Source organism: Quercus lobata, chromosome 4 (genome assembly GCF_001633185.2).
Source record: "Quercus lobata isolate SW786 chromosome 4, ValleyOak3.0 Primary Assembly, whole genome shotgun sequence".
Classification (NCBI taxonomy): Eukaryota; Viridiplantae; Streptophyta; class Magnoliopsida; order Fagales; family Fagaceae; genus Quercus; species Quercus lobata.
This window is the reverse complement of record NC_044907.1, coordinates 96,705,553-96,718,206: the sequence shown is the minus strand read 5'-3', so window position 1 is coordinate 96,718,206 and position 12,654 is coordinate 96,705,553. Positions and strand designations below refer to the sequence as shown.

At 37.2% G+C, this 12,654-nt stretch overlaps 1 non-coding gene and 1 pseudogene across 1 annotated transcript; one reads left to right on the top strand and one right to left on the bottom strand.

The window, feature by feature from the left end:
• Positions 1-3,452: 3,452 nt before the first annotated feature.
• Positions 3,453-12,000, top strand: LOC115986262 (annotated as a pseudogene).
• Positions 3,466-3,574, bottom strand: LOC115988243. Its single transcript, XR_004091413.1, has one exon. It is a non-coding gene; the product is annotated as a small nucleolar RNA R71 (small nucleolar RNA).
• Positions 12,001-12,654: the final 654 nt, after the last annotated feature.

Here is a 12,654-nt window from a genome sequence, read left to right as displayed (position 1 = left end):
CTTCCTTGGCCTTCTTGAGAAGATCACTCAGCTTGTCATTCTTCTTTTGCAAGTGGTCAAGATGGGTGACCTTCTCCACAACATCAGTCTTCAACTCGTCATCCTTGTCCTTCACTTCCTTGATTCTCTTTTCTAACAAGACCCTCGTCTTGTCCAGATCAGTTGCTTGCCTGGATGTAGCGATGAACTTGGACATGGCCTTAATCATGGTTTAGTTAGGAATCTTGTCAAAAAGGACAAGACAAAAAAAAAGGGAAAACATACATACTTTGAAAAGATCATGAAGCCCAGAATGCTCGAAGTCCTTCAAAGACATGTTATAGCAGGTAGACACGTTCGCATCAGTCACAGCCATCCAAAATCTTTCCCAAGCAAGATCCTCGTTCCCAATGAGGTGTTGAGGTACTTCGTGAGAAGGCTAAGACGAGGAAGGCGCCTTAACTGTGGACAGGGCTTGCATAGGAGAGTCCTTGGGCTCTAAATCAAGGATCTGGATGTCTTCAGGGTCATGAACAGTAGGTGTGGATTGAACGTCCTTAGGCTTGGACGACTTGTGCTTGACCTTTTTCTCCCTACGCCTGCTTGGAAGATTCCCCAAGTCAACCCCTAGATAAGTTCTTTCTTTTATCACCTACGGACGGATGAGATTGAGGCGGTGCCTCTTGCCCAACTGCAGCTGCCTCATTCACAACTTCTTTGCCTTTGTTTTCCTTCATTGTTGCTATTACTGAAAAGAAAGGTATTAAAAAACAAACAAAAAAAAAAAAAAAAAGAGGAAAGAGGAAACAATTAGCCAAACTTACGTCTACAAATAGTAAGCTCGTGTGCAAGGGATTCAGTGGACGGGTTGGGACCCAAACCCCAAGTGGCAAGATGTTGGAGACTAACCAAAGAATGGAAAGCCCTGTTAGTGTGCAGACGAACCTTTTAAATTCGTTCAATATAAAACTTGCCTAAGTGAGGTCGTCTAGTACCTGTGCAAAAAAAAAAAAAAAAAAAAATATTATTATTAAACAGCCGTCTACAAAGATAAGTACAAACATAAAGCAAAATGACAACCATAAGCATACCTTCAGGATGAAGGTTCCCTAACTCTCCTGTGTAGGGAGGAAATGGGTCTTGAGAAACCTCGAGAGGGCGTCCAGCCCAGAAACCTGAGACGAAGAAGAATTCCGTCTTCCAGTTCCTATCCGAGGAAACTATAGACTTAATCAATCTATAATCCTTCCCTCTGGCTGTGAATTGATAAAAGCCAAGGGACTGATTGATCTTAGAAAGCTTGTAACAATAAAAGAACTCGTCCACAGTTAGAGGACGGTTCCCCTCAAGTACCTCCCTTCACAAAACTTCCATGGAGACAATTAACCTTCATGCATTGGGGTTAAGTTAACAAACACCTATACCTAACCTAGTAAGTAATTCTCTGGCAAAAGCATTTAAAGGTAACCTAAGTCCACCTAAAAGATAGGCTTCGTAAATACCTATCCCAAAATGTGGCTGACAACACCACTCCCCACTAACTGCTAACTCAGGTTTGAGGTTGTCTGGGATCTGGTACCATTTTTTAAGCAAATCTAATCTCCTATCATCCGTCTTGGATTCTATTCCTATAGCACAACTGTACACTACCTCAACCTCGTCCTGAACTGTAGACGAGGGGGGCACTTGTACCAGCCTGGGATCCAGACTCGCTCCTCATCTTGAGTCCTTGGAAAACCTCTAAAGGTACCCCAAGGACACCGGACACATACTCGTTCGTGGTGCTTCCGCCACTACTAGTGCTGCTATTACTACTATCACTAGAGCCACTAAAACTACTTGGGTCATGATACTCGTCTATGACTTTGCCCAGACTATTACTAGATGAAGAAAGAATGGTCTTAGACATTTTCAGGAAAACTTAAAATCTAAGGACAAGGATTAAAGAAATACCTGAAATCTAGAAGAGGAAACTAAGAACGAGATGATACTTCTAGACGAGGCGCTAAGACGAGGATGCTCAGGGAAGGAAATCTCAGAAATGTGAAGGGTACTGGAGGAATTCTACTATTTATAGGCTGTAAACTTTGGGATGCGAAACAACGCAGCTAACCAAAGTATGACACGTGGCATACTCCTCGAAAAAATAACCAGACGCATCAGTTTATCAATTAGATTGTGATACGTGGCATTAAGTGCACACTTTGAAAATTACCTAAAATTATCCTTAAGATGACCCATGGACAAAGGGGCAACTGATGGTGTCTAAAAAATAACCAATTCCTTATTCGTCCATAGAGGTCGTCCATATAAAGGGTAAGAGTGAACACTCGTCCTTAGTCCACAAGGCATAGATTACTTGTCTGTCGTCCACAGACACCTCTGGACGACGTCTACTGATTGATGAACAATCTCTCGTCCAACAGCGCTTAGGACGAGCCTAACGGCAGTTTTGACATGAAAAGATAACCGCTGTAGCGGTTATCAAGTTATACGCTCCGGTCTCCGTGAAAAGGGGGGAAGTTATCTAATGGATAACTGTTTCCTAAACCTATAAAAAGGGATGAATCTCCGACAAGAAGAGGGTTAAGTATTTTTATTTCCAAACACTATCTTTCTTTAAAAGGAGAATTCTTTCTTTCATGAGAAAAGGCTAACTTCACCATCGGAGAGTTTGTGACTGGCCAACCCTGGTCTCCTCTATCTCTTGTTTCTTATCTTTTAGGCCCTCAACATCATCGCAATCTGTGCTGTTCAACTAACTGATTCCTTGATCGTTATCAACAGCTATCGAGAAGCTATCGAGGAGCTGTCGAGGAGACAGAAGCTTTCTCGATCGATCCACCAGCTATCGAGAGGTGTCGAGCTATCTGTCCGCAGCTATCGAGAGATGTCGAGCAGCTGTCGAGCAATCTGTCGCAAGTGTCGAGCTATCTGTCCAGCTTTAATGAACAGCTTTTCTTCACTTGTTTCTTGGTCCAATCTTCATGGCTTTAATACTAGACTTGAACAACATGTTTCTTGAAGTATTAAACACATCCTAGATCTACCCAAATAAAAATAAAGTGCGTCTTGTCAGAGGATTAGTCAATTACATAAAAGAATGACATATGTTCTTAACAAGTGAAACACATATGTCCTAACAGTTGTTCTCACCTATTACCACCAATCCTTCATCTCGCATAGTATTGCCTGCAACCACTACTGCACATTTTGAGTTGAAGCCACAGATAATCCACCTTCTTCCTACTTTTCATGGCTTGGATAGAGAAGATCCTTATATGCATGTAAAGGATTTTCTTAAGATTTGTACTACTTGTAAGTTCCAGAATTTCACTGATGACTTTGTTTGTTTACGTTTATTCCCTTTTTCCTTGAAGGATAAAACAAAAGCATGACTTAATTCTTTGTCACCTAGATCTATCACTTCGTGGGAACTGTTGGTCACAAAATTCCTCTCTAAATTTTTCCCAATGGCCAAGACCAATACTTTAAGGAGAGAAATTGCAGGTTTTTATTAGGATGAACAAAAGAAATTTTATGAGAGTTGGGAGAGATTTAAGGACTTGATCTTAAAGTGTCCTCACCATGGTTTTGAAACATGGAGACTAGTACAATATTTTTATAATGGTTTGACTCAGACAAATTGTAACATGACTAAGTCCATGAATGGTGGTGGATTTTTGAGTCTAACAAATGATGTGGCATACAAATTTCTAGAGGATTTATCAGAAAGTTCACAACAGTGGGATTTTTCCAACCATAGAGAAAGATCAACCCCTATGTATTTTTCAAAGGAACTTTTTACTCTGATTCTTTATTGCTAACCCGTTTTTGCTATTGGCTCCGTCCCCTTTTATAGGGCTTTCCTAGGGCTTTTGGTGTACCACTAATTTCCTACATTTGCTGCCTTGGGTACCAAAACTAATGTTATGTCGACAACATTGATGGCTGGTCCTTTCCTTATTCTCTCATTATTTCTCCCTTTTGAGGTTTCCCCTCCAAAAGTCCCAAGCTAGCCTTCCTCTTTTGGTAGGTCCTAAGGGCTAACTTTCAATCTTCCTTTTCCAAGGCTTCTAGATGCTACTTTTCAAACCTACCTTTTTGGTTGCTTCACCTTTTGTCATTTTCTCTAAATGGGCAGATTCTTCTCTATTAGGCTGAAAGAACCCCGACCACTTTCCTTCTGGTCCATTTTCCTGTGTTCCCCGAGGTACTAGGCTTCTTTTCATAAAGTGCCAATTTCCTAAGTCATCAGCCTTTTTCTGAACCATGGGTGGCTGATGGGACATATCCACCTTCGTCCTTTGTGTCCATAAGCATACTTCTTTGAGCTGTCTCAATTCCAGCTATTTTTTTCTGCATATCTTGAGGATCCCAGGTTTTTGGGAATTCCCAAGTATCCTGGTTTAATCCTTTCTAGGCTCCCTTGCAAATTTCTTTCACAAGGGTTGGGCTGAGCTTCCTTTTTTCTTTTCCTTTATTTTTTAAGGCCCAAAGTTTACCTATTCATGGGTTTGGACCCCCTCCTACTTGTTTTAAGTGGCCTTTAATTGGCACATTTGGGCCTTGTCCCTTCTTTGAAGACCTGAATGGGTTTTAAATTTCAATTTTGTAATGTTTTGGGCCTTGATACAATGCTTGTGATATTTTGGACCTCAACAATAAGCAAGATCATTTTTTTTTGCAAAGAGACTACTCCTTGTGCAATGGACACAGAGGAGTCTAAAGAATACAAAAGAACAAAATCATGTACCAAGAGACAATGGCTATATGAATTTTGGAAGGGAAATGGTATGAGTATATCCTCATGCTTGAGACCAATCAAATAAAGAACCACTATACAAAGCTAACAATTGAGTTCCTGTTGTTTTTGGATCCTCAAACATATGACGATTTTGTTCCTTTCAAATTGTCCACATCAAACATAGTGGAACTAAATTCCAAATGTTTGATAAATGCTAACCAACCCAATTATGTATGATGTGGACAATTTGAACTAAAATCCTTTGTTCTCCAATTATGTACATTTCATTTGTTGTATTCTTGTAGGGTCATTTATAAAAATGAACTTTTGGGTTGGCTATGGATCTTTGGATCCCCACAGATCAACTGAGGTTGGCTCATTTAATCCTCTTTAACTAGCATCATACCAAAGACAAAGCCCTTTGGACAAACCCCTAGTTAGTAAATCAGTGATACACGACCCCAGTTGCCACAAATACTTTCTAACACCTTCCTAATCAACATGTCCTTTATTCTTAGTAACAATATTAGTTTAGGTGTTCTTATACCTCTTTTGTTTGTTGACTTGAATCAAATGACTCTTTCTCATTAATGCATTAATTGTTCTCCTTTGCTCACGACCAAACCATATTAAGTAACTCTCCTCATCTTTTCATCAATTGGAACCACCCTTGTCCCTATCCTTAAACAAATTTATTTGTTTCATAACCTATCTTTCCTTATATTTATATTTATCCATCTTAATGTTCTTATTTTAGTTTGACTCTTTTTATGAATATATTGCGTCTCAATAGCCTAACATTTAGTACCATAGAGCATAGTTGACCTTGTATTAGCCTTATTACATTTTTTTTCTTTAACTTAATAGGTTTTATAACTCTTATATAGCCTTCTGAGATAAAGTGGACTTCTGGTTGTGTTTGAAACTGGTGAAATTGGTAGTTTTGACACCATCTAAATTATATAACTCCTAAATAATGCAAATATTATTTTAGGGGGAACCAACATATTTATAGATTTGGACTTGGGTGCTAATCTAGGTCTAAGTACTCTGATTCGAGGTTTTGCATTCCTTTTACCAATTAACTAAATTTTACTGCTTTAATTTGGTTTAAACATGTTGTGATGAAAATTGTTCATTGTCTTGGGCAACATGACTGATACTTCTGGAATTGCAGACTGCAATCGGGGGAGGTGTTGGAGATATTGGAAAGAAAATAAATCATGGTGGCGGTGATGGTGGTGAGGATGATGGCGATGACGACGATTACTTTGATGACTTTGTTGATGGTGATGAAGGGGATGAGGGAGGCCTATTTAGGAGACGTAAATTTCTTAAGGAGGTTAAAATTCTTTTATATGCTCTTGAGTAGATTAAATGTTTTGCCTGAGTGCTGTTAATTAGTATTTTCTAATGCAGTAATAATTTTGTGCCTTTTATTAGCTTTTTTATCGTAAATACGTAGATGCGGTGTTAAACAAGTGGCAAAAGACAATGATGGATTTGCCTGCTGGATTCCGACAAGCTTATGAAATGATATGGTATTTCTCTAACTACATGCTTTTGGCAAAGAATTCTCTCTCCATATACCAACTCAAATGGTAAAATTCCTAGCAATCATTGCCCGGCTGACTACTACTAGATTTATCTCCTGAGCACTTCCTGAAGGAATGTCGAGGGCATTTATTGGCAGGTGAATATGCTTCCTTTAATTCCACATCATCGGCTTTCAAAGTTGCAGAGTTCCCATATAATCCTATGCTACATTTACATATTAATCTCTCTCCCTTTCTCTCTCTCTGTTTTTGGCTGTAGTTCACATTCACAGTCTTAGCCTTGTATTATGCAATTATCAGGTCCAATGGGAGCATCACTTTGTAATCTGATCCATCTTGAACCCCTTCATCATGCTTGATATCTTACCAACAACATGGATAACATCTAATTTTAAAAATCAAGATCTATAGCACAAGCATGGGCAAAAAGTTTGTGAAAGAAAAAGAAATATAATGAAAATGGGTGATCTTGCTAGTGAAAATTATGTGATATAAGATTGCTAATTTCTAGAGCAAATTCAGGAAGATGTGCAATCCATTTCAATAGAGATGCTCTCTGATGTTTGAAAAAGTATTAGAATTTACTACCATCTGATGCTCACTTGACGAAAAATGCTGAATATTTGACCACTCTGTTTGCCGACAGAGTGGTCAAATATGGACATATACCATTCCAAGAATCTTGTTATGCCCGGGTGTTAATTTGATTCTTATCTGGTTGAAGTTCATTAAAATTTGCGAGTTTCCTCCAATCTCATGTTCTTCTCTTCTGATGTCTCCCTTTTAACAAAATGTAAGCTTCATGATTTCTCTATTTCATGTACTTATAAAAAAAATATTTGTCTATTTCATGTGCTATTTACTAAATTTCTTGATATTCCAAAAACTGTCATTATAATGCAATGGAAAGGAATGACTGCGTTCGTGAAGATAAGTGAATTAATAAGTTAGGCACTTTCCTTTATCTTCTAATATTCCTCCTCAAATTTATTCTTCTTTTTTAGGTTCAAATTTTGTGGCAAATTGATGGCACTTGGGACTTGCGTACCCTGCACATGTTATGATTATCATTGATGTTGGATTCTTGAAGGTTTTATTCCTTTTATTCATTTATCTTTTTCTATGCTTTTCATTTTTATTTTTTCTTATTCATTTTCTATGTATTGGAATAAAATTATGCGCCTTGGAGATTTCCTCTTTCACACTTTGTGACTATAGATGAACCCAATGACAGATATCTGCCAAAATTTATGGCACTGATATTAAACTGTAACAAATGTTTTATATCTACCTTTGGTTTATGTGCTGCTATTGTTTATTTCATTAGACGGTGAATCCCATGCTTCACTATTGTAGTATAATGCCTTGTACGTTGGGACTAAAGATTGATTTCTGTTGGACAAGGCTAAATGTTTAGGGGTTTTATGCACCACCTCAAGTCTGCCTCATCGGCTTCAACACACAGCACCATAATATTTAAAACCATAGAATTAATGGACTTTTTATTTCTTCTATAGTTGGGGGGAACCCTTCATTTCTACATCATCTGCCTGTTAACAGTTGTAAGAAGCCGGAATATCTACTAGCGTCAGATGTGGTGCAGTGCCTCATTAAATTACGGGTGCCAATATTTATCAACAGGCTCTCAATCTGCCTTGTTCCCTTCAAACAGCTGAAAATAGTTTTAAGCAAAACAATGAAATTCTTTCATTTGACTTGTCTGTAAATTACCTATCTATATCCCCAAGAAGAGCAACTTGAGATTCAAATCAAAGAGAGCCTCTTTGCATTCTCTGTCTGATTTCAAGTTCACACAATTTTGGGTAAACCATATTAGTTCTTCTGAGTTTCTTCTTCTTCTTCTTCTTACCTCTGTGAAATTTCTAGCTGCTGGCCAATAGGAATTATACTGCGTCTATATCTACAAATGTTCATAAGTTTAGTCTATGTGGTAGTACAACCCTATGTTGCACGGACACGGACACGACATGGACACGGATAAGGGGATACAACAATTTTTGAAAATAAATGACACGACACGGCGTGGACACAGCAATTAAATAATTAATTAAAATTTATATTTAGGCATATTTTTTAATATTTTTAGACATAAAATACGTTTATATTTAGAATTTAAATTATGTAAGAACTACAAATAAGTAAACTAACACCCAAAGTAGTACAATAATACACATAAAATGTTTAGAGTACAAACCAAAAGTTTAAATAGGCTACATTCAACATCAAAACTAAAAACATAAAAGGAAAACAAGCAGACACAAAAACAAAAATCACAAAAACAAACTTTAGTAAAATCATCTACAATATTTAACTTTAATAAATAAATAAAACTATAGCATTACACACAAAAACAAAAATCACTATATTCATAATGAACATTATAATTTATAAGGCAAGGCTGAGTAAAGAAACAAAATATATAAATATATATATATATATATATAGTAAAGTATAATATTGAGTGGGATTAAAAAAAAAGAAAAAGAAGCTTTGGGTGTTATAAATATAACACGCCACAGTACACCAAACCAAAGGTCCAAAGCAATTAGCAGATAAAAGAAAGAAAAAAGAAAAAAAGAAAAAAAAGAAATCGCGAAACAGAGAGAGAGAGAGAAGAGAAGCTCGGACCTGTCCACACCGAGAGAGAGAGAGAGATCGAAAAGGACAAAGCGACAGAGGGAGCTCGCCGAGTCGTCGATTGGCCCGATGTAGCGCTCGCGAGGGACAGAGGGCAGCGAACAGAGTGAAATCAATGGTAGGGTTGTGTGGGTTTCTGATTTGAAATTTCTCACTTCTCACTCAAGGGTCTATCACAAAATCAACAGTAAGGATTTGTCCATTTGTCAAAATCTTGAATTTTTTTTTTTTAACTGCGGGCGTGTCGGTGCCGTGTCAGAGAAGCAAAAAAAAAAACGACATTGCTCGGACATCGGAGTCCGACGAGTCGTGTTGGTATCTGTGTCCGACACCGACACGTCGCCAAAAATGGCGTGTCAGTGCAACCTTTGTCAACCAACAAAATATCAGGTGCGTCTAAGTTTTCCAGACTTTACATCATGGTTTATTCCATCTCTGATGTACTTAACAATGATCTTACATGTTTGATTTTCTAAATAATTTCTTCTCCATGTCTTTCTAGCTTCAATTAATATCAGTTTTATTCTTCTCTCTATACTCTCTTTCTCTACACACATAAACCTAATACCTCTAACAGATGGAAAGTTGATCTCAGAAGATGGGCTGCTTCAGCATAATGAGAAAAGCATTCCTATCTCAGGTGATGTTGAAATTGCTGGGCTGGCTTTTCCCTCCTACACGCCTTATTTGTCAAAGAGCACAATGATGTATGTGGTATGCTAAAAGTAATTTATTTTTGTTTTAGTTTATATTCTATGATTCTTTTTCCCCATGGTGAAGTTGGTGTTATGTACTTGAACATTTCTGTCATCTAATTTGAACAGTTTTGGACCAGTTTCAGAAAAATTGCAATATTGCTGCATGAAAATTAAACTGTCATATTTAATGCATTTCTAATGCCATTGCTTTCTACTTTACACTTCACTGAAAATCAAATATGTAAACCATGTTTTTTTAAGGTATGGACTTTTGGGGAAGAAATTTAAGGAGTTATTTGGACATATATTGGGATCAAAACTGAGTGGATTGGTTGGTCTTAAAAAGCCAAGAAATCATGGAGTTCCCTGTTCACTAACTGAAGAGCTACAGAATGCATTCACTTCTACCTAAAACACTTGTCCTTAGGGACATCATGTCTACAACTTCAGAAGACAAACATCCTCCCATACTACATGAGTACTTCCCATTCTCTCTTCTTACATTGTATCCGCAAATATTAGGCACTAGTACGATGAACATTTTCTCGCCATTTTTTTCCCACCTTTTATGGGTTTTCTGCATCTTGCTGCAAAGTTTATAGTTTTCTTTGTAGACGTTGGCACAAATGTTCTGGGAGCCCAGAACTATGTGTGCAAGGGCAGAATCAGGATTACAGAATTGGAGGTCAAATTAGAGAGCATTATTTATAATTTAATATCATAAGGTTAAATGTGTAATGGCTACTCTTCTTTTTTTTTTTCTTCTTTTCCGGGGGGGGGGGGGCATCCATATATGTTGTTAAGAATGAAAAGACAAGGAGACTGAGAAACATTGTAGTATTGTGCAAGAGAGAGCCTTTATATAGGCATAATAGGTGTGGAGAACAAGTACAATTCAATGGGCCCAAGAGGGCTAATAGACTAGCATATTCTACAAAAAAAATGGCCTTGAATGTTAGTAAAACTAAGAACATTTCAAGGCTCCCAAGCTCCAGCACAGTACCACTTGCAATGTTGATGGAGGAGAGATGTGTATTATTGGTAGTGGTTGCATATGGTGTTGATGTTGTGCTAGTATTTCCATTTTATAATTCGTTAATAATTTTTTTTTTCTGATTGTGTTGTTAATGATGTGGGGGTAAGAAACAAAGGCTTTCAGATGTAAAAATAGGGTTTAATTTTCCTCAACCTAGTAAGCAACATTGCAATTTTTTTCATTGCAACAGAATAATGTTTAGAATTAATTTTCAAAAGGAAAGTAGTTTGAGATACTAATTAAATGTTACCTTGCTAGAAACTCTACATGACTAACTATAGGGATTATGAATCCAGGGTGCCTATGAGGGAATTGGTGGGTATTGAAGGAGAGAGAAAACTGTCAACAATCGGAATGGAGCAAATGCTAATATCATTGGGTCATTAGTCTTGTGGGGCACTCACATTATGGAACTATCCATCATGGATGAGGAACCCTTGTAGCCCATGATATTAATAGAGAAGACAGACCAGATCCTGTTAATATGGCCAGCTTGGAAAGTATATCATCTCATTCTTCAATTTATATTTACAACTCTCATTTTATTTCCACTTTCATAGTCCAAATCTAATTTTACAATGCTGGACCATTAGTTTATAGAGATAGAGAGAGGGAAGTTCCCAGGTACAATGAGTTCCGGAGGAACTTGATGATGATTCCTATTAGTAAGTGGGAGATTTGACGGATGATGAAGAAGTCATAGAAGCTCTCTATGATGTGTAGGGAGATGATGTGGAGAAGCTGGACTTGCAAGTTGGCTTATAGGCAAAGAAGAAGATCAAAGGCTTTGCAATCAGTGAGACTGCTTTCTTTCTCTTCCTACTAATTGCTTCAAGGTATGCTCCATGTCATACTAAGAATAAGATGACAAATTTGATTTATTTATTATTATTTTTTTAGAGTGCACTAATGCTTTGTTTTGTACGATGATGTTGTTCAGGAGGCTAGAAGCTGATCGCTTTTTCATGACCAGTTTCAACTCCAAAACTTACACACAGAAAGGCCTAGAATGGGTTAACAAGACTGAGACTTTGAAGGATGTGATTGATCGACATTTCCCTGAAATGACGAGGAAATGGATGACATGTTCAAGTGCATTCTCAGTGTGGGATTCAATGCCAAATCCAGTGAATTACATACCCCTGTACCTTCGACTATCCACCTAATAGTCATCTATTTAGTACTTCCAGTAAGTACGGATATCTGGTTGTACGCCATTTTATTATAGACAAGAGTTTAGTTTTAGCTCAAATAAATTGGTATATGCTAAACAGAAGTATGCGTAATCATATGCCAGAGAAATTTCCGTATGAAATATTATTTTAATACATCAAAACGTTACCAACCTTTTCTTTTCTTTTTTTTATAGAAATTTTAAGAAGAAGCTTTACGTCACATTTTCTATTTTACTATTTTAAGATTAGAAATAATAATACAACACATTAAAAAATAAAATAAAATAATTCAACAAAAACATATCACAGCAACAGCCCAAAAATCTACCCCGCAACATAGAACCACTTCCACAACCATGGCAAAAACCACCACTAACAACCAACAAACTGACCAATACACATAACTACAAAAACACTAAGACTAACATTACAGTAGTCACCAACAATCCCCAAACCAAAAACGTATAAAATCCCAAAACAAAACAGCAAAATCGCAGGACACAGCTACCAAATCTGAACCCACCGCTGACCTAAAATCGCAGAATAGGAAAAGAGTCTTATAAATAGACAATACTACAAAAAAAATTGATAGCTTTGGCCTTAGAGTCCTCCCTATGGGGAGAGAGAAAATAAAGTATGAAATCAAGAGATAAAAAAATGGATTTTCACTTGAGAGGTAATGCAAGGAAAAAGACAACAAAGTCTAGGTTTTGTATCAACAACGTTTTTTTGTAAAGCACACAAATCAAAGAGAATTTTGAAACTTTGTTTGATGTTGCAGAGTGCCCAAGAAAGAGGTGCCGCA